Raw genomic sequence first — 23,718 nt, forward strand, 5'->3', positions numbered from 1 at the left:
GCAATTTCTGTGTTTCATCAACACTCTCATAGTCCACAGATTTCAGAATGCCTCCAGATGTGCATCGGAAACTACAACTAGTCTTCCAGGGAACGATCAAAGCGTAGACTGTTTGAGACATTACTGCCATGGAGGAAAGTGCGCATGGTGACTCTTGTATTCAATCCCGATGCAATATCTGTGTTTCATTAACAGTCTGATAGTCCACAGATTACAGAATATCTCCAGATGTGCATCGGAAACTACTATTGGTCTTCCAGGTAATGATCAAAGCGTAGACTGTTTAAGAATTACTTCATGGAAGAAAGTGCGCATGGTGACTGTTGTATTCAATCTCGATGCAATTTCTGTGTTTCATCAATCTCTGATAGTCCACAGATTACAGAATGCCTCCAGATGTGAATCGGAAACTACTACTGGTCTTCCAGGGCACGATCGAAGCGTAGAATGTTTGAGAATTACTCCCATGCAGGAAAGTGGGCTTGGTGACTGTTGTATTCAATCCAGATGCAATATCTGTGTTTCATTAACAGTCTGATAGTCCACAGACTACAGAATATCTCCAGATGTGCATCGGAAACTATTACTGGTTTTCCAGGGAACGATCAAAGCGTAGACTGTTTGAGACATTACTCCCATTGAGGAAAGTGCGCATGGTGATTGTTGTATTCAATCCCGATGCAATTTCTGTGTCTCATCAACACTCTGATAGTCCACAGATTACAGAAAACCTCCAGATGTGCATCGGAAACTACTACTAGTCTTCCAGGGAACGATCAAAGCGTAGACTGTTTGAGACATTACTCCCGTGGAGGAAAGTGCGCATGTTGACTGTTGTATTCAATCCCGATGCAATTTCTGTGTTTCATCAACACTCTGATAGTCCACAGATTACAGAAAGCCTATTGATGTCCATCGGAAACTACTACTGGTCTTCCAGGGAACGATCAAAGCGTAGACTCTTTGAGACATTATTCCCGTGGAGGTAAGTGCGCATGGTGACTGCTGTATTTAATCCCGATTCAATTTCTGTGTTTCATCAACACTCTGATAGTCCACAGATTACAGAACGCCACCTGATGTGCATCGGAAACTACTACTGGTCTTCCAGGGAACGATCAAAGCGTAGACTCTTTGAGACATTATTCCTGTGGAGGAAAGTGCGCATGGTGACTGTTGTATTTAATCCCGATTCAATTTCTGTGTTTCATCAACACTCTGACACTCCACAGATTACAGAATGCCTCCAGATGTGCATCGGAAACTACTACTGGTCTTCCAGGGAACGATCAAAGCGTAGACTGTTTGAGACCTTACTCCCATGGAGGAAGGTGCACATGGGGAATGTTGTATTCAATCCCGATGCAATTTCTATGTTTCATCAACACTCTGATGGTCCACAGATTACAGAATGACACCAGATGTGCATCGGAAACTACTACTGGTCTTCCAGGGAACGATCAAAGCGTAGACTGTTTGAGACATTACTCCCATGGAGGAAAGTGCGCATGGTGACTGTTGTATTCAATCCCGATGCAATTTCTGTGTTTCGTCAACACTCTGATAGTCCACAGATTACAGAAAGCCACCAGATGTCCATCGGAAACTATTACTGGTCTTAAAGGGAACGATCAAAGCGTAGACTGTTTGAGACATTACTCCCGTGGAGGAAAGTGCGCATGGTGACTGTTGTATTTAATCCCGATGCAATTTCTGTGTTTCACAACACTCTGATAGTCCACAGATTACAGAATGCCTCCAGATGTGCATCGGAAACTACTGTTGGTCTTCCAGGTAATGATCAAAGCGTAGACTGTTTGAGAATTACTTCATGGAGGAAAGTGCGCATGGTGACTGTTGTGTTCAATCCCGATGCAATTTCTGTTTTTCATCAACACTCTGGTAGTCCACAGATTACAGAATGCCAGCAGATGTGCATCGGAAACTACTACTGGTCTTCCAGAGAACGATGAAAGCGTATAATGTTTCAGAATTACTCCCATGGAGGGAAGTGAATATGGTGACTGTTGTATTCAATCCCGATTCAATTTCTGTATTTCATCAACACTCTGATAGTCCACAGATTACAGAATGCCTCCAGATGTTCATCGGAAACTACTACTGGTCTTCCTGGGAACGATCAAAGCGTAGACTGTTTGAGACATTACTCCAAAGGACGAAAGTGCGCATGGTGACAGTTGTATTCAATCCCGATGCAATTCCTGTGTTTCATCAACACTCATTTAGTCCACAGATTTCAGAATGCCTCCAGATGTGCATCGGAAACTACTTCTGGTCTTCCAAGGAACGATCAAGACGTAGACTGTATGAGACACTACTCCCATGGAAGAAAGTGCGCATGGTGACTGTTGTATTCAATCCCGATGCAATTTCTGTGTATCACCAAAACTCTGATAGTCCACAGATTACAGAATGCCTCCAGATGTCCATCGGATATTACTACTGGTTTTCCAAGGAACGATGAAATCGTAAACTCTTGGAGACATTTCTCACATGGAGGAATGTGCGCATGGTGACTGTTGTATTCCATCCCGATGCAATTTCTGTGCTTCATCAACACTCTGACACTCCACAGATTACAGAATGCCTCCAGATGTGCATCGGAAACTACTACTGGTCTTCCAGGGAACGATCAAAGCGTAGACTGTTTGAGACCTTACTCCCGTGGAGGAAAGTGCACATGGTGAATGTTGTATTCAAGCCAGATGCAATTTCTGTGTTTCATCAACACTCTCATAGTCCACAGATTACAGAATGCCACCAAATGTCCATCGGAAACTACTACTGGTCATCCAGGGAACGATCAAAGCGTAGACTGTTTGAGACATTACTCCCGTGGATGAAAGTGCGCATGTTGACTCTTGTATTCAATCCCGATGCAATTTCTGTGTTTCATCACCACTCTCATAGTCCACAGATTTCAGAATGCCTCCAGATGTGCATCGGAAACTACTACTAGTCTTCCAGGGAACGATCAAAGCGTAGACTGTTTGAGACATTACTGCCATGGAGGAAAGTGCGCATGGTGACTCTTGTATTCAATCCCGATGCAATTTCTGTGTTTCTACTACACTCTGATAGTCCACAGATTTCAGAATGCCTCCAGATGTGCATCGGAAACTACTACTGGTCTTCCAGGGAACGATCGAAACGTAGACTGTTTGAGACCTTACTCCCATGGAGGAAAGTGCACATGGTGACTGATGTATTCAATCCCGATGCAATTTCTGTGTTTCATCAACACTCTGATGGTCCACAGATTACAGAATGACACCAGATGTGCATCGGAAACTACTACTGGTCTTCCAGGGAACGATCAAAGCGTAGACTGTTTGAGACATTACTCCCATGGAGGAAAGTGCGCATGGTGACTGTTGTATTCAATCCCGATGCAATTTCTGTGTTTCATCAACATTCTGCTAGTCCACAGATTACAGAATATCTCCAGATGTGCATCGGAAACTATTACTGGTTTTCCAGGGAACGATCAAATCGTAGACTCTTTGAGACATTAGTCCCATGGAGGAAAGTGCGCATGGTGACTGTTGTATTCATTCCCGATGCAATTTCTGTGTTTCATCAACACTCTGATAGTCCACAGATTACAGAAAGCCTCCAGATGTGCATCGGAAACTACTACTGGTCTTCCAGGGACTGATCAAAGCGTAGACTCTTTGAGACATTACTTCCATGGAGGAAAGTGCGCATGGTGACTGTTGTATTCAATCCCGATGCAATTTCTGTGTTTCATTAACACTCTGATAGTCCACAGATTACAGAAAGCCTCCAGATGTCCATCGGAAACTACTACTGGTCTTCCAGGGAACGATCAAAGCGAAGACTCTTTGAGACATTATTCCCGTGGAGGAAAGTGCGCATGGTGACTGTTGTATTTAATCCCGATTCAATTTCTGTGTTTCATCAACACTCTGACACTCCACAGATTACAGAATGATTCCAGATGTGCATCGGCAACTACTACTGGTCTTCCAGGGAACGATCAAAGCGTAGACTGTTTGAGACCTTACTCCCATGGAGGAAAGTGCACATGGTGACTGATGTATTCAATCCCGATGCAATTTCTGTGTTTCATCAACACTCTGATGGTCCACAGATTACAGAATGACACCAGATGTGCATCGGAAACTACTACTGGTCTTCCAGGGAACGATCAAAGCGTAGACTGTTTGAGACATTACTCCCATGGAGGAAAGTGCGCATGGTGACTGTTGTATTCAATCCCGATGCAATTTCTGTGTTTCGTTAACACTCTGATAGTCCACAGATTACAGAATGCCACCAGATGTCCATCGGAAACTTCTACTGGTCTTAAAGTGAACGATCAAAGCGTAGACTGTTTGAGACATTACTCCCGTGGAGGAAAGTGCGCATGGTGACTGTTGTATTTAATCCCGATGCAATCTCTGTGTTTCACAACACTCTGATAGTCCACAGATTACAGAATGCCTCCAGATGTGCATCGGAAACTACTATTGGTCTTCCAGGTAATGATCAAAGCGTAGACTGTTTGAGAATTACTTCATGGAGGAAAGTGCGCATGGTGACTGTTGTATTCAATCTCGATGCAATTTCTGTGTTTCATCAATCTCTGATAGTCCACAGATTACAGAATGCCTCCAGATGTGAATCGGAAACTACTACTGGTCTTCCAGGGCACGATCGAAGCGTAGAATGTTTGAGAATTACTCCCATGCAGGAAAGTGGGCTTGGTGACTGTTGTATTCAATCCAGATGCAATATCTGTGTTTCATTAACAGTCTGATAGTCCACAGATTACAGAATGCCACCTGATGTGCATCGGAAACTACTACTGGTCTTCCAGGGAACGATCAAAGCGTAGACTGTTTGAGACTTACCTCCCGTGGAGGAAAGTGCGCATGGTGACTGTTGTGTTCAATCCCGATGCAATTTCTGTTTTTCATCAACACTCTGGTAGTCCACAGATTACAGAATGCCACCAGATGTGCATCGGAAACTACTACTGGTCTTCCAGAGAACGATCAAAGCGTATAATGTTTCAGAATTACTCCCATGGAGGGAAGTGAATATGGTGACTGTTGTATTCAATCCCGATTCAATTTCTGTATTTCATCAACACTCATTTAGTCCACAGATTTCAGAATGCCTCCAGATGTGCATCGGAAACTACTTCTGGTCTTCCAAGGAACGATCAAGACGTAGACTGTTTGAGACATTACTCCAAAGTAGGAAAGTGCACATGGTGACTGTTGTATTCAATCCCGATGCAATTCCTGTGTTTCATCAACACTCATTTAGTCCACAGATTTCAGAATGCCTCCAGATGTGCATCGGAAACTACTTCTGGTCTTCCAAGGAACGATCAAGACGTAGACTGTTTGATACACTACTCCCATGGAAGAAAGTGCGCATGGTGACTGTTGTATTCAATCCCGATGCAATTTCTGTGTATCACCAAAACTCTGTTAGTCCACAGATTACAGAATGCCTCCAGATGTCCATCGGATATTACTACTGGTCTTCCAAGGAACGATGAAATCGTTAACTCTTGGAGACATTTCTCACATGGAGGAATGTGCGCATGGTGACTGTTGTATTCAATCCCGATGCAATTTCTGTGTTTCTACTACACTCTGATAGTCCACAGATTTCAGAATGCCTCCAGATGTGCATCGGAAACTACTACTGGTCTTCCAGGGAACGATCGAAACGTAGACTGTTTGAGACATTACTCCCATGGAGGAAAGTGCGCATGGTGACTGTTATATTCAATCCCGATGCAATTTCTGTGTTTCATCAACACTCTCATAGTCCACAGATTACAGAATTCCACTAGATGTCCATCGGAAACTACTACTGGCCATCCAGGGAACGATCAAAGCGTAGACTGTTTGAGACATTACTCCCGTGGAGGAAAGTGTGCATGTTGACTGTTGTATTCAATCCCGATGCAATTTCTGTGTTTCTTCAACACTCTGATAGTCCACAGATTGCAGAATATCTATAGATGTGCATCGGAAACTACTACTGGTCTTCCAGGGATCGATCAAAGCGTAGACTCTTTGAGACATTACTCCCATGGAGGAAAGTGCGCATGGTGACTGTTGTATTCAATCCCGATGCAATTTCTGTGTTTCATCAACACTCTGATAGTCCACAGATTACAGAAAGCCTCCAGATGTCCATCGGAAACTACTACTGGTCTTCCAGGGAACGATCAAAGCGAAGACTCTTTGAGACATTATTCCCGTGGAGGAAAGTGCGCATGGTGCCTGTTGTATTTAAAACCCGATTCAATTTCTGTGTTTCATCAACACTCTGACACTCCACAGATTACAGAATGCCTCCAGATATGCATCGGCAACTACTAATGGTCTTCCAGGGAACGATCAAAGCGTAGACTGTTTGAGACCTTACTCCCATGGAGGAAAGTGCACATGGTGACTGATGTATTCAATCCCGATGCAATTTCTGTGTTTCATCAACACTCTGATGGTCCACAGATTACAGAATGACACCAGATGTGCATCGGAAACTACTACTGGTCTTCCAGGGAACGATCAAATCGTAGACTGTTTGAGACATTACTCCAATGAAGGAATGTGCGCATGGTGACTGTTGTATTCATTCCCGATGCAATTTCTGTGTTTCATCAACACTCTGATAGTCCACAGATTACAGAATGCCACCAGATGTCCATCGGAAACTACTACTGGTCATCCTGGGAACGATCAAAGCGTAGACTCTTTGAGACATTATTCCTGTGGAGGAAAGTGCGCATGGTGACTGTTGTAATTAATCCCGATTCCTCCCATGGAGGAAAGTGCACATGGGGACTGTTGTATTCAATCCCGATGCAATATCTATGTTTCATCAACACTCTGATGGTCCACAGATTACAGAATGACACCAGATGTGCATCGGAAACTACTACTGGTCTTCCAGGGAACGATCAAAGCGTAGACTGTTTGAGACATTACTCTCATGGAGGAAAGTGCTCATGGTGACTGTTGTATTCAATCCCGATGCAATTTCTGTGTTTCGTCAACACTCTGATAGTCCACAGATTACAGAATGCCACCAGATGTCCATCGGAAACTACTACTGGTCTTAAAGGGAACGATCAAAGCGTAGACTGTTTGAGACATTACTCCCGTGGAGGAAAGTGCGCATGGTGACTGTTGTATTTAATCCCGATGCAATTTCTGTGTTTCACAACACTCTGATAGTCCACAGATTACAGAATGCCTCCAGATGTGCATCGGAAACTACTATTGGTCTTCCAGGGAATGATCAAAGCGTAGACTGTTTGAGAATTACTCCATGGAGGAAAGTGCGCATGGTGACTGTTGTATTCAATCTCGATGCAATTTCTGTGTTTCATCAATCTCTGATAGTCCACAGATTACAGAATATCTCCAGATGTGCATCGGAAACTATTACTGGTTTTCCAGGGAACGATCAAAGCGTAGACTGTTTGAGACATTACTCCCATTGAGGAAAGTGCGCATGGTGACTGTTGTATTCAATCCCGATGCAATTTCTGTGTTTCATCAACACTCTGATAGTCCACAGATTACAGAAAGCCTCCAGATGTGCATCGGAAACTACTACTGGCCTTCCAGGGATCGATCAAAGCGTAGACTGTTTGAGACATTACTCTCGTGGAGGAAAGTGCGCATGTTGACTGTTGTATTCAATCCCGATGCAATTTCTGTGTTTCATCAACACTCTGATAGTCCACAGATTACAGAAAGCCTATAGATGTCCATCGGAAACTACTACTGGTCTTCCAGGGAACGATCAAAGCGTAGACTCTTTGAGACATTATTCCCGTGGAGGAAAGTGCGCATGGTGACTGTTGTATGTAATCCCGATTCAATTTCTGTGTTTCATCAACACTCTGATAGTCCACAGATTACAGAATGCCACCTGATGTGCATCGGAAACTACTACTGGTCTTCCAGGGAACGATCAAAGCGTAGACTGTTTGAGACATACCTCCCGTGGAGGAAAGTGCGCATGGTGACTGTTGTGTTCAATCCCGATGCAATTTCTGTTTTTCATCAACACTCTGGTAGTCCACAGATTACAGAATGCCACCAGATGTGCATCGGAAACTACTACTGGTCTTCCAGAGAACGATCAAAGCGTATAATGTTTCAGAATTACTCCCATGGAGGGAAGTGAATATGGTGACTGTTGTATTCAATCCCGATTCAATTTCTGTATTTCATCAACACTCTGATAGTCCACAGATTACAGAATGCCTCCAGATGTTCATCGGAAACTACTACTGGTCTTCCTGGGAACGATCAAAGCGTAGACTGTTTGAGACATTACTCCAAAGGAGGAAAGTGCGCATGGTGACTGTTGTATTCAATCCCGATGCAATTACTGTGTTTCATCAACACTCAGTTAGTCCACAGATTTCAGAATGCCTCCAGATGTGCATCGGAAACTACTTCTGGTCTTCCAAGGAACGATCATGACGTAGACTGTTTGAGACACTACTCCCATGGAAGAAAGTGCGCATGGTGACTGTTGTATTCAATCCCGATGCAATTTCTGTGTTTCACCAAAACTCTGATAGTCCACAGATTACAGAATGCCTCCAGATGTCCATCGGAAATTACTACTGGTCTTCCAAGGAACGATGAAATCGTAAACTCTTGGAGACATTTCTCACATGGAGGAATGTGCGCATGGTGACTGTTGTATTCAATCCCGATGCAATTTCTGTGTTACATCAACACTCTCATAGTCCACAGATTACAGAATGCCACCAAATGTCCATCGGAAACTACTACTGGTCATCCAGGGAACGATCAAAGCGTAGACTGTTTGAGACATTACTGCCATGGAGGAAAGTGCGCATGTTGACTGTTGTATTCAATCCCGATGCAATTTCTGTGTTTCTTCAACACTCTGATAGTCCACAGATTGCAGAATATCTATAGATGTGCATCAGAAACTACTACTGGTCTTCCAGGGATCGATCAAAGCGTAGACTCTTTGAGACATTACTCCCATGGAGGAAACTGCGCATGGTGACTGTTGTATTCAATCCCGATGCAATTTCTATGTTTCATCAACACTCTGATGGTCCGCAGATTACAGAATGACACCAGATGTGCATCGGAAACTACTACTGGTCTTCCAGGGAACGATCAAAGCTTAGACTGTTTGAGACATTACTCCCATGGAGGAAAGTGCGCATGGTGACTGTTGTATTCAATCCCGATGCAATTTCAGTGTTTCGTCAACACTCTGATTGTCCACAGATTACAGAATGCCACCAGATGTCCATCTAAAACTACTACTGGTCTTAAAGGGAACGATCAAAGCGTAGACTGTTTGAGACATTACTCCCGTGGAGGAAAGTGCGCATGGTGACTGTTGTATTTAATCCCGATGCAATTTCTGTGTTTCACAACACTCTGATAGTCCACAGATTACAGAATGCCTCCAGATGTGCATCGGAAACTACAATTGGTCTTCCAGGGAAAGATCAAAGCGTAGACTGTTTGAGACATTACTCCCATGGAGGAAAGTGCGCATGGTGACTGTTGTATTCAATCCCGATGCAATTTCTGTGTTTCATCAACACTCTGATAGTCCACAGATTACAGAATGCCTCCAGATGTGAATCGGAAACTACTACTGGTCTTCCAGGGCACGATCGAAGCGTAGAATGTTTGAGAATTACTCCCATGCAGGAAAGTGTGCTTGGTGACTGTTGTATTCAATCCAGATGCAATATCTGTGTTTCATTAACAGTCCACAGATTACAGAATATCTCCAGATGTGCATCGGAAACTATTACTGGTTTTCCAGGGAACGATCAAAGCGTAGACTGTTTGAGACATTACTCCCATTGAGGAAAGTGAACATGGTGACTGTTGTATTCAATCCCGATGCAATTTCTGTGTTTCATCAACACTCTGATAGTCCACAGATTACAGAAAGCCTCCAGATGTGCATCGGAAACTACTACTGGTCTTCCAGGGAACGATCAAAGCGTAGACTGTTTGAGACATTACTCCCGTGGAGAATAGTGCGCATGTTGACTGTTGTATTCAATCCCGATGCAATTTCTGTGTTTCATCAACACTCTGATAGTCCACAGATTACAGAAAGCCTATAGATGTCCATCCGAAACTACTACTGGTCTTCCAGGGAACGATGAAAGCGTAGACTCTTTGAGACATTATTCCCGTGGAGGAAAGTGCGCATGTTGACTCTTGTATTCAATCCTCATGCAATTTCTGTGTTTCATCAACACTCTCATAGTCCACAGATTTCAGAATGCCTCCAGATGTGCATCGGAAACTACTACTAGTCTTCCAGGGAACGATCAAAGCGTAGACTGTTTGAGACATTACTGCCATGGAGGAAAGTGCGCATGGTGACTCTTGTATTCAATCCCGATGCAATTTCCGTGTTTCTACAATACTCTGATAGTCCACAGATTTCAGAATGCCTCCAGATGTGCATCGGAAACTACTACTGGTCTTCCAGGGAACGATCGAAACGTACACACTGAGACATTACTCCCATGGAGGAAAGTGCGCATGGTGACTGTTGTACTCAATCCCGATGCAATTTCTGTGTTTCATCAACACTCTCATAGTCCACAGATTACAGAATGCCACTAGATGTCCATCGGAAACTACTACTGGTCATCCAGGGAACGATCAAAGTGTAGACTGTTTGAGACATTAATCCCGTGGAGGAAAGTGCGCATGTTGACTGTTGTATTCAATCCCGATGCAATTTCTGTGTTTCTTCAACACTCTGATAGTCCACAGATTGCAGAATATCTATGGATGTGCATCAGAAACTACTACTGGTCTTCCAGGGATCGATCAAAGCGTAGACTCTTTGAGACATTACTCCCATGGAGGAAACTGCGCTTGGTGACTGTTGTATTCAATCCCGATGCAATTTCTGTGTTTCGTCATCACTCTGATAGTCCACAGATTACAGAATGCCACCAGATGTCCATCTAAAACTACTACTGGTCTTAAAGGGAACGATCAAAGCGTAGACTGTTTGAGACATTACTCCCGTGGAGGGAAGTGCGCATGGTGACTGTTGTATTTAATCCCGATGAAATTTCTGTGTTTCACAACACTCTGATAGTCCACAGATTACAGAATGCCGCCAGATGTGCATCGGAAACTACAGTTGGTCTTCCAGGGAATGATCAAAGCGTAGACTGTTTGAGAATTACTCCATGGAGGAAAGTGCGCATGGTGACTGTTGTATTCAATCTCGATGCAATTTCTGTGTTTCATCAATCTCTGATAGTCCACAGATTACAGAATGCCTCCAGATGTGAATCGGAAACTACTACTGGTCCTCCAGGGCACGATCGAAGCGTAGAATGTTTAAGAATTACTCCCATGCAGGAAAGTGGGCTTGGTGACTGTTGTATTCAATCTAGATGCAATATCTGTGTTTCATTAACAGTCTGATAGTCCACAGATTACAGAATATCTCCAGATGTGCATCGGAAACTATTACTGGTTTTCCAGGGAACGATCAAAGCGTAGACTGTTTGAGACATTACTCCCATTGAGGAAAGTGCGCATGGTGACTGTTGTATTCAATCCCGATGCAATTTCTGTGTTTCATCAACACTCTGATAGTCCACAGATTACAGAAAGCCTCCAGATGTGCATCGGAAACTACTACTGGTCTCCCAGGGAACGATCAAAGCGTAGACTGTTTGAGACATTACTCCCGTGGAGAAAAGTGCGCATGTTGACTGTTGTATTCAATCCCGATTCAATTTCTGTGTTTCATCAACACTCTGATAGTCCACAGATTACAGTATGCCACCTGATGTGCATCGGAAACTACTACTGGTCTTCCAGGGAACGATCAAAGCGTAGACTGTTTGAGACATACCTCCCGTGGAGGAAAGTGCGCATGGTGACTGTTGTGTTCAATCCCGATGCAATTTCTGTTTTTCATCAACACTCTGGTAGACCACAGATTACAGAATGCCACCAGATGTGCATCGGAAATTACAACTGGTCTTCCAGAGAACGATCAAAGCGTATAATGTTTGAGAATTACTCCCATGGAGGGAAGTGAATATGGTGACTGTTGTATTCAATCCCAATTCAATTTCTGTATTTCATCAACACTCTGATAGTCCACAGATTACAGAATGCCTCCAGCTGTTCATCGGAAACTACTACTGGTCTTCCTGGGAACGATCAAAGCGTAGACTGTTTGAGACATTACTCCAAAGGAGGAAAGTGCGCATGGTGACTGTTGTATTCAATCCCGATGCAATTCCTGTGATTCATCAACACTCAGTTATTCCACAGATTTCAGAATGCCTCCAGATGTGCATCGGAAACTACTTCTGGTCTTCCAAGGAACGATCAAGATGTAGACTGTTTGAGACACTACTCCCATGGAAGAAAGTGCGCATGGTGACTGTTGTATTCAATCCCGATGCAATTTCTGTGTTTCACCAAAACTCTGATAGTCCACAGATTACAGAATGCCTCCAGATGTCCATCGGAAATTACTACTGGTCTTCCAAGGAACGATGAAATCGTAAACTCTTGGAGACATTTCTCACATGGAGGAATGTGCGCATGGTGACTGTTGTATTCAATCCCGATGCAATTTCTGTGCTTCATCAACACTCTGACACTCCACAGATTACAGAATGCCTCCAGATGTGCATCGGAAACTACTACTGGTCTTCCAGGGAACGATCAAAGCGTAGACTGTTTGAGACCTTACTCCCATGGAGGAAAGTGCACATGGTGAAAGTTGTATTCAATCCAGATGCTATTTCTGTGTTTCATCAACACTCTCATAGTCCACAGATTACAGAATGCCACCAAATGTCCATCGGAAACTACTACTGGTCATCCAGGGAACGATCAAAGCTAGACTGTTTGAGACATTACTCCCGTGGAGGAAAGTGCGCATGTTGACTCTTGTATTCAATCCCGATGCAATTTCTGTGTTTCATCAACACTCTCATAGTCCACAGATTTCAGAATGCCTCCAGATGTGCATCGGAAACTACTACTAGTCTTCCAGGGAACGATCAAAGCGTAGACTGTTTGAGACATTACTGCCATGGAGGAAAGTGGGCATGGTGACTCTTGTATTCAATCCCGATGCAATTTCTGTGTTTCTACAACACTCTGATAGTCCACAGATTTCAGAATGCCTCCAGATGTGCATCGGAAACTACTACTGGTCTTCCAGGGAACGATCGAAACGTAGACTGTTTGAGACATTACTCCCATGGAGGAAACTGCGCATGGTGACTGTTGTATTCAATCCCGATGCAATTTCTGTGTTTCATCAATCTCTGATAGTCCACAGATTACAGAATGCCTCTAGATGTGCATCGGAAACTACTACTGTTCTTCCAGGACACGATCGAAGCGTAGAATGTTTGCGAATTACTCCCATGCAGGAAAGTGGGCTTGGTGACTGTTGTATTCAATCCCGATGCAATATCTGTGTTTCATTAACAGTCTGATAGTCCACAGATTACAGAATATCTCCAGATGTGCATCGGAAACTACTTCTGGTCTTCCAAGGAACGATCAAGACGTAGACTGTTTGAGACACTACTCCCATGGAAGAAAGTGCGCATGGTGACTGTTGTATTCATTCCCGATGCAATTTCTGTGTTTCACCAAAACTCTGATAGTCCACAGATTACAGAATGCCTCCAGATATCCATCGGAAATTACTACTGGTCTTCTAAGGAACGATGAAATCGTAAACTCTTGGAGACATTTCTCACATGGAGGAATGTGCGCATGGTGACTGTTGTATTCAATCCCGATGCAATTTCTGTGCTTCATCAACACTCTGACACTCCACAGATTACAGAATGCCTCCAGATGTTCATCGGAAACTACTACTGGTCTTCCAGGGAACGATCAAAGCGTAGACTGTTTGAGACCTTACTCCCATGGAGGAAAGTGCACATGGTGAATGTTGTATTCAATCCAGATGCAATTTCTGTGTTTCATCAACACTCTCATAGTCCACAGATTACAGAATGCCACCAAATGTCCATCGGAAACTACTACTGGTCATCCAGGGAACGATCAAAGCGTAGACTGTTTGAGACATTACTCCCGTGGAGGAAAGTGCGCATGTTGACTCTTGTATTCAATCCCGGTGCAATTTCTGTGTTTCATCAACACTGTCATAGTCCACAGATTTCAGAACGCCTCCAGATGTGCATCGGAAACTACTACTAGTCTTCCAGGGAACGATCAAAGCGTAGACTGTTTGAGACATTACTGCCATGGAGGAAAGTGCGCATGGTGAATCTTGTATTCAATCCCGATGCAATTTCTGTGTTTCTACAACACTCTGATAGTCCACAGATTTCAGAATGCCTCCAGATGTGCATCGGAAACTACTACTGGTCTTCCAGGGAACGACCGAAACGTAGACTGTTTGAGACATTACTCCCATGGAGGAAAGTGCGCATGGTGACTGTTGTATTCAATCCCGATGCAATTTCTGTGTTTCATCAACACTCTCATAGTCCACAGATTAAAGAATGCCACTAGATGTCCATCGGAAACTACTACTGGTCATCCAGGGAACAATCAAAGCGTAGACTGTTTGAGACATTACTCCCGTGGAGGAAAGTGCGCATGTTGACTGTTGTATTCAATCCCGATGCAATTTCTGTGTTTCTTCAACACTCTGATAGTCCACAGATTGCAGAATATATATAGATGTGCATCAGAAACTACTACTGGTCTTCCAGGGATCGATCAAAGCGTAGACTCTTTGAGACATTACTCCCATGGAGGAAACTGCGCATGGTGACTGTTGTATTCAATCCCGATGCAATTTCTGTGTTTCATCAATCTCTGATAGTCCACAGATTACAGAATGCCTCCAGATGTGCATCGGAAACTACTACTGTTCTTCCAGGGCACGATCGAAGCGTAGTATGTTTGCGAATTACTCCCATGCAGGAAAGTGGGCTTGGTGACTGTTGTATTCAATCCCGATGCAATATCTGTGTTTCATTAACAGTCTGATAGTCCAGAGATTACAGAATATCTCCAGATGTGCATCGGAGACTATTACTGGTTTTCCATGGAAAGATCAAAGCGTAGACTGTTTGAGACATTACTCCCATGGAGGAAAGTGCGCATGGTGACTGTTGTATTCAATCCCGATGCAATTTCTGTGTTTCATCAACACTCTGATAGTCCACAGATTACAGAAAGCCTCCAGATGTCCATCGGAAACTACTACTGGTCTTCCAGGGAACGATCAAAGCGAAGACACTTTAAGACATTATTCCCGTGGAGGAAAGTGCGCATGGTGACTGTTGTATTTAATCCCGATTCAATTTCTGTGTTTCATCAACACTCTGACACTCCACAGATTACAGAATGCCTCCAGATGAGCATCGGAAACTACTACGGGTCTTCCAGGGAACGATCAAAGCGTAGACTGTTTGAGACCTTACTCCCATGGAGGAAAGTGCACATGGTGACTGTTGTATTCAATCCCGATTCAATTACTGTGTTTCATCAACACTCTGACACTCCACAGATTACAGAATGCCTCCAGATGTGCATCGGAAACTACTACTGGTCTTCCAGGGAACGATCAAAGCGTAGACTGTTTGAGACCTTACTCCCATGGAGGAAAGTGCACATGGGGACTGTTGTATTCAATCCCGATGCAATTTCTATGTTTCATCAACACTCTGATGGTCCACAGATTACAGAATGACACCAGATGTGCATCGGAAACTACTACTGGTCTTGAAGGGAACGATCAAATCGTAGACTGTTTGAGACATTACTCCCATGGAGGAAAGTGCGCATCGTGACTGTTGAATTCAATCCCGATGCAATTTCTGTGTTTCATCAATCTCAGATGGTCCACAGATTACAGAATGCCTCCAGATGTGCATCGGAAACAACTACTGGTCTTCCACGGCACTATCGAAGCGTAGAATGTTTGAGAATTACTCGCATGCAGGAAAGCGGATGCAATTTCTGTGTTTCATCAACACTCTCATAGTCCACAGATTTCAGAATGCCACCAGATGTCCATCGGAAACTACTACTGGTCATCCAGGGAACGATCAAATCGTAGACTGTTTGAGACATTACTCCCAATGCAGAAAGTGCGCATGGTGACTGTTGTGTTCAATCCCAATGCAAATTCTGTGTTTCATCAACAGTCTGATGGGCCACGAATTACAGAATGACACCAGATGTGCATTGGAAACTACTACTGGTCTTCCAGGGAACGATCAAAGCGTAGACTGTTTGAGACATTACTGCCATGAAGGAAAGTGCGCATGGTGACTCTTGTATTCAATCCCGATGCAATTTCTGTGTTCCTACAACACTCTGATAGTCCACAGATTTCAGAATGCCTCCAGATGTGCATCGGAAACTACTACTGGTCTTCCAGGGAACGATCGAAACGCAGACTGTTTGAGACATTACTCCCATGGAGGAAAGTGCGCATGGTGACTGTTGTATTCAATCCCGATGCAATTTCTGTGTTTCTACAACACTCTGATAGTCCACAGATTTCAGAATGCCTCCAGATGTGCATCGGAAACTACTACTGGTCTTCCAGGGAACGATCGAAACGTAGACTGTTTGAGACATTACTCCCATGGAGGAAAGTGCGCATGGTGACTGTTGTATTCAATCCCGATGCAATTTCTGTGTTTCATCAACACTCTGATAGTCCACAGATTACAGAAAGCCTATAGATGTCCATCCGAAACTACTACTGGTCTTCCAGGGAACGATGAAAGCGTAGACTCTTTGAGACATTATTCCCGTGGAGGAAAGTGCGCATGTTGACTCTTGTATTCAATCCTCATGCAATTTCTGTGTTTCATCAACACTCTCATAGTCCACAGATTTCAGAATGCCTCCAGATGTGCATCGGAAACTACTACTAGTCTTCCAGGGAACGATCAAAGCGTAGACTGTTTGAGACATTACTGCCATGGAGGAAAGTGTGCATCGTGACTCTTGTATTCAATCCCGATGCAATTTCTGTGTTTCTACAACACTCTGATAGTCCACAGATTTCAGAATGCCTCCAGATGTGCATCGGAAACTACTACTGGTCTTCCAGGGAACGATCTAAACGTAGACTGTTTGAGACATTACTCCCATGGAGGAAAGTGCGCATGGTGACTGTTGTATTCAATCTCGATGCAAATTCTGTGTTTCATCAACACTCTCATAGTCCACAGATTACAGAATGCCACTAGATGTCCATCGGAAACTACTACTGGTCATCCAGGGAACGATCAAAGCGTAGACTGTTTGAGACATTACTCCCGTGGAGGAAAGTGCGCATGTTGACAGTTGTATTCAATCCCGATGCAATTTCTGTGTTTCTTCAACACTCTGATAGTCCACAGAGTGCAGAATATCTATAGATGTGCATCAGAAACTACTACTGGTCTTCCAGGGATCGATCAAAGCGTAGACTCTTTGAGACATTACTCCCATGGAGGAAACTGCGCATGGTGACCGTTGTATTCAATCCCGATGCAATTTCTGTGTTTCATCAATCTCTGATAGTCCACAGATTACAGAATGCCTCCAGATGTGCATCGGAAACTACTACTGTTCTTCCAGGGCACGATCGAAGCGTAGAATGTTTGCGAATTACTCCCATGCAGGAAAGTGGGCTTTATGTCTGTTGTATTCAATCCCGATGCAATTTCTGTGTTTCATTAACAGTCTGATAGTCCACAGACTACAGAATATCTCCAGATGTGCATCGGAAACTATTACTGGTTTTCCAGGGAACGATCAAAACGTAGACTGTTTGAGACATTACTCCCATGGAGGAAAGTGCGCATGGTGACTGTTGTATTCAATCCCGATGCAATTTCTGTGTTTCATCAACACTCTGATAGTCCACAGATTACAGAAAGCCTCCAGATGTCCATCGGAAACTACTACTGGTCTTCCAGGGAACGATCAAAGCGAAGACACTTTAAGACATTATTCCCGTGGAGGAAAGTGCGCATGGTGACTGTTGTATTTAATCCCGATTCAATTTCTGTGTTTCATCAACACTCTGACACTCCACAGATTACAGAATGCCTCCAGATGTGCATCAGAAACTACTACTGGTCTTCCAGGGAACGATCAAAGCATAGACTGTTTGAGACCTTACTCCGATGGAGGAAAGTGCACATGGTGACTGTTGTATTCAATCCTGATGCAATTTCTGTGTTTCATCAACACTCTGATGGTCCACAGATTACAGAATGACACCAGATGTGCATCGGAAACTACTACTGGTCTCCCAGGGAACGATCAAAGCGTAGACTGTTTGAGACATTACTCCCGTGGAGGAAAGTGCGCATGGTGACTGTTGTATTAAATCCCGATTCAAAATCTGTGTTTCATCAACAGTCTGATGGGCCACAGATTACAGAATGCCTCCAGACGTGCATCGGAAACTACTACTGATCTTCCAGGGCACGATCAAATCGTAGACTGTTTGAGACATTACTCCCAATGCAGGAAAGTGCGCATGGTGACTGTTGTGTTCAATCCCGATGCAAATTCTGTGTTTCATCAACAGTCTGATGGGCCACAAATTACAGAATGACACCAGATGTGCATTGGAAACTACTACTGGTCTTCCAGGGAACGATCAAAGCGTAGACTGTTTGACACATTACTCCCATGGAGGAAAGTGCGCTTGGTGACTGTTGTATTCAATCCCGATGCAATTTCTGTGTTTCATCAACACTCTGAAAGTCCACAGATTACAGAATGCCTCCAGATGTGCATCGGAAACTACTACTGGTCTTCCAGAGAACGATCAAAGCGTAGACTGTTTGAGACATTATTCCCAAGGAGGAAAGTGCGCATGGTGACAGTTGTATTCAATCCCGATGCAATTTCTGTGTTTCATCAACACTCTGATAGTCCACAGATTACAGAATGCCTCCAGACGTGCATCGGAATCTACTACTGTTCTCCAGGGAACAATCAAAACGTAGACTGTTTGAGACATTACTCCCGTGGAGGAATGTGCACATGTTGTCTGTTGTATTCAATCCCCATGCAATTTCTGTGTTTCTTCAACATTCTGATAGTCCACAGATTGCAGAATATCTATAGATGTGCATCGGAAACTACTACTGGTCTTCCAGGGAACGATCAAAGCGTAGACTGTTTGAGACATTACTCCCATGGAGGAAACTGCGCTTGGTGACTGTTGTATTCAATCGCGATGCAATTTCTGTGTTTCACCAACACTCTGATAGTCCACAGATTACAGAATGCCTCCAGATGTCCATTGGAAATTACTACTCGTCTTCCAGGGAACGATCAAATCGTAAACTCTTGGAGACATTACTCCCATGGAGGTATGTGCGCATGGTGACTGTTGTATTCAATCCCGATGCAATTTCTGTGTTTCGTCAACACTCTGATACTCCAAAGATTACAGAATGCCTCCAGATGTGCATCGGAAACTACTACTGGTCTTCCAGGAAACGATCAAAGCGTAGAGGGTTTGAGACATTACTCCCATGGAGGAAAGTGCGCATGGTGACTGTTGTATTCAATCCCGATGCAATTTCTGTGTTTCATCAACACTCTCATAGTCCACAGATTACAGAATGCCTCCAGATGTGCATCGGAAACTACTACTGGTCTTCCAGGGCACGATCAAAACGTAGACTGTTTGAGGCATTACTCCCAATGCAGGAAAGTGCGCATGGTGACTGTTGTATTCAATCCCGATGCAATTTCTGTGTTTCATCAACAGTCTGATGGTCCACAGATTACAGAATGACACCAGATGAGCATCGGAAACTACTACTGGTCTTCCAGGGAACGATCAAAGCGTAGACTGTTTGAGACATTACTCCAATGGAGGAATGGGCGCATGGCGACTGTTGTATTCAATCCCGATGCAATATCTGTGTTTCATCAACACTCTGATAGTCCACAGATTACAGAATGCCACCAGATGTCCATCGGAAACTACTACTGGTCTTCCAGGGAACGATCAAAGCGTAGACTCTTTGAGACATTACTCCCATGGAGGAAACTGCGCATGGTGACTGTTGTATTCAATCCCGACGCAATTTCTGTGTTTCACCAACACTCTGATTGTCCACAGATTACAGAATGCCTCCAGATGTCCATCGGAAAATACTACTGGTCTTCCAGGGAACGATCAAATCGTAAACTCTTGGAGACATTACTCCTATGTCGCAATGTGCGCTGGTGGCTGTTGTATTCAATCCCGATGCAATTTCTGTGTTTTATCAATCTCTGATGGTCCACAGATTACAGAATGCCTCCAGATGTGCATCGGAAACAACTACTGGTCTTCCACGGCACGATCGAAGCGTAGAATGTTTGAGAATTACTCGCATGCAGGAAAGTGGGCTTAATGACTGTTGTATTCAATCCCGATGCAATATCTGTGTTTCATTAACAGACTGATTGTCCACAGATTACAGAATATCTCCAAATGTGCATCGGAAACTATTACTGGTTTTCCAGGGAACGATCAAAGAGTAGACTGTTTGAGACATTACTCCCATGGAGGAAAGTGCGCATGGTGACTGTTGTATTCAATCCCGATTCAATTGCCGTATTTCATCAACACTCTGATAGTCCACAGATTACAGAATGCCACCTGATGTGCATCGCAAACTACTACTGGTCTTCCAGGGAACGATCAAAGCGTAGACTGTTTGAGACATACCTCCCGTGGAGGAATGAGCGCATGGTGACTGTTGTATTCAATCCCGATGCAATTTCTGTATTTCATCAACACTCTGACACTCCACAGATTACAGAATGCCTCCAGATGTGCATCGGAAACTACTACTGGTCTTCCAGGGAACGATCAAAGCGTAGACTGTTCGAGACCTTACTCCCATGGAGGAAAGTGCACATGGTGACTGTTGTATTCAATCCCGATGCAATTTCTGTGTTTCATCAACACTCTGATGGTCCACAGATTACAGAATGACACCAGATGTGCATCGGAAACTACTACTGGTCTTCCAGGGAACGATCAAAGCGTAGACTGTTTGAGACATTACTCCCATGGAGGAAAGTGCGCATGGTGACTGTTGTATTCAATCCGGATGCAATTTCTGTGTTTCATCATCACTCTCATAGTCCACAGATTACAGAATGCCACCAGCTGTCCATCGGAAACTACTACTGGTCATCCAGGAAAGATCAAAGCGAAGACTGTTTGAGACATTACTCCCGTGGAGGAAAGTGCGCATGTTGACTGTTGTATTCAATCCCGATGCAATTTCTGTGTTTCATCAACACTCTGATAGTCCACAGATTACAGAATGCCTACAGATGTGCATCGGAAACTACTACTGGTCTTCCAGAGAACGATCAAAGCGTAGACTGTTTGAGACATTACTCCCATGGAGGAAAGTGCCCATGGTGACTGTTGTATTCAATCCCGATGCAATTTCTGTGTTTCATCAACACTCTGATAGTCCACAGATTACAGAATGCCTCCAGACGTGCATTGGAAACTACTACTGGTCTTCCAGGGAACGATCAAAACGTAGACTGTTTGAGACATTACTCCCATGGAGGAAACTGCGCTTGGTGACTGTTGTATTCAATCCCGATGCAATTTCTGTATTTCACCAACACTCTGATAGTCCACAGATTACAGAATGCCTCCAGATGTCCATTGGAAACTACTACTCGTCTTCCAGGGAACGATCAAATCGTAAACTCTAGGAGACATTACTCCCATGGAGGAATGTGCGCATGGTGACTGTTGTATTCAATCCCGATGCAATTTCTGTGTTTCATCAACACTCTGATACTCCACAGATTACAGAATGAATCCAGATGTGCATCGGAAACTACTACTGGTCTTCCAGGAAACGATCAAAGCGTAGACGGTCTGAGACATTACTCCCTTGGAGGAAAGAGCGCATGGTGACTGTTGTATTCAATCCCGATGCAATTTCTGTGTTTCATCAACACTCTGACACTCCACAGATTACAGAATGCCTCCAGATGTGCATCGGAAACTACTACTGGTCTTCCAGGGAACGATCAAAGCGTAGACTGTTTGAGACCTTACTCCCATGGAGGAAAGTGCACATGGTGACTGTTGTATTCAATCCCGATGCAATTTCTGTGTTTCATCAACACTCTGATAGTCCACATGTTACAGAATGCCACCACATGCCCATCGGAAACTACTACTGGTCTTCCAGGGAACGATCTAAGCGTAGACTGTTTGAGACATTACTCCCGTGGAGGAAAGTGCGCATGTTGACTGTTGTATTCAATCCCGATGCAATTTCTGTTTTTCTTCAACACTCTGATAGTCTACAGATTGCAGAATATCTATAGATGTGCATCGGAAACTACTACTGGTCTTCCAGGTAACGATCAAAGCGTAGACTGTTTGAGACATTACTCCCATGGAGGAAACTGCGCATGGTGACTGTTGTATTTAATCCCGATGCAATTTCTGTGTTTCGTCAACACTCTGATAGTCCACAGTTTACAGAAAGCCTCCAGATGTGCATTGGAAACTACTACTGGTCTTGCAGGGAACGATCAAATCGTAGACTGTTTGAGACATTACTCCCATGGAGGAAAGTGCGCATGATAACTGATGTATTCAATCCCGAGGCAATTTCTGTGTTGCATCAACACTCTGATCGTCCCCAGATTACAGAAAGCCTCCAGATATGCATTGGAAACTACTACTGGTCTTGCAGGTAACGATCAAAGCGTAGACTGTTAGATACATTACTCCCATGGAGGAAAGTGCGCGTGGTGACTGTTGTATTCAATCACGATGCAATTTCTGTGTTTCTTCAACACTCTGATAGTCCACAGATTACAGAATGCCACCAGATGTGCATCGGAAACTACTACTGGTCATCCAGGGAACGATCAAAGCGTAGACTGTTTGAGACATTACTCCCGTGGAGGAAAGTGCGCATGTTGACTCTTGTATTCAATCCCGATGCAATTTCTGTGTTTCATCAACACTCTCATAGTCCACAGATTTCAGAATGCCTCCAGATGTGCATCGGAAACTACTACTAGTCTTCCAGGGAACGATCAAAGCGTAGACTGTTTGAGACATTACTGCCATGGAGGAAAGTGCGCATGGTGACTCTTGTATTCAATCCCGATGCAATTTCTGTGTTTCTACAACACTCTGATAGTCCACAGATTTCAGAATGCCTCCAGATGTGCATCGGAAACTACTACTGGTCTTCCAGAGAACGATCGAAACGTAGACTGTTTGAGACATTACTCCCATGGAGGAAAGTGCTCATGGTAACTGTTGTATTCAATCCCGATGCAATTTCTGTGTTTCATCAACACTCTCATAGTCCACAGATTACAGAATGCCACTAGATGTCCATCGGAAACTACTACTGGTCATCCAGGGAACGATCAAAGCGTAGACTGTTTGAGACATTACTCCCGTGGAGGAAAGTGTGCATGTTGACTGTTGTATTCAATCCCGATGCAATTTCTGTGTTTCTTCAACACTCTGATAGTCCACAGATTGCAGAATATCTATAGATGTGCATCAGAAACTACTACTGGTCTTCCAGGGATCGATCAAAGCGTAGACTCTTTGAGACATTACTCCCATGGAGGAAACTGCGCA

This window comes from Schistocerca gregaria, unplaced genomic scaffold (genome assembly GCF_023897955.1).
Source record: "Schistocerca gregaria isolate iqSchGreg1 unplaced genomic scaffold, iqSchGreg1.2 ptg000077l, whole genome shotgun sequence".
NCBI lineage: Eukaryota > Metazoa > Arthropoda > Insecta > Orthoptera > Acrididae > Schistocerca > Schistocerca gregaria.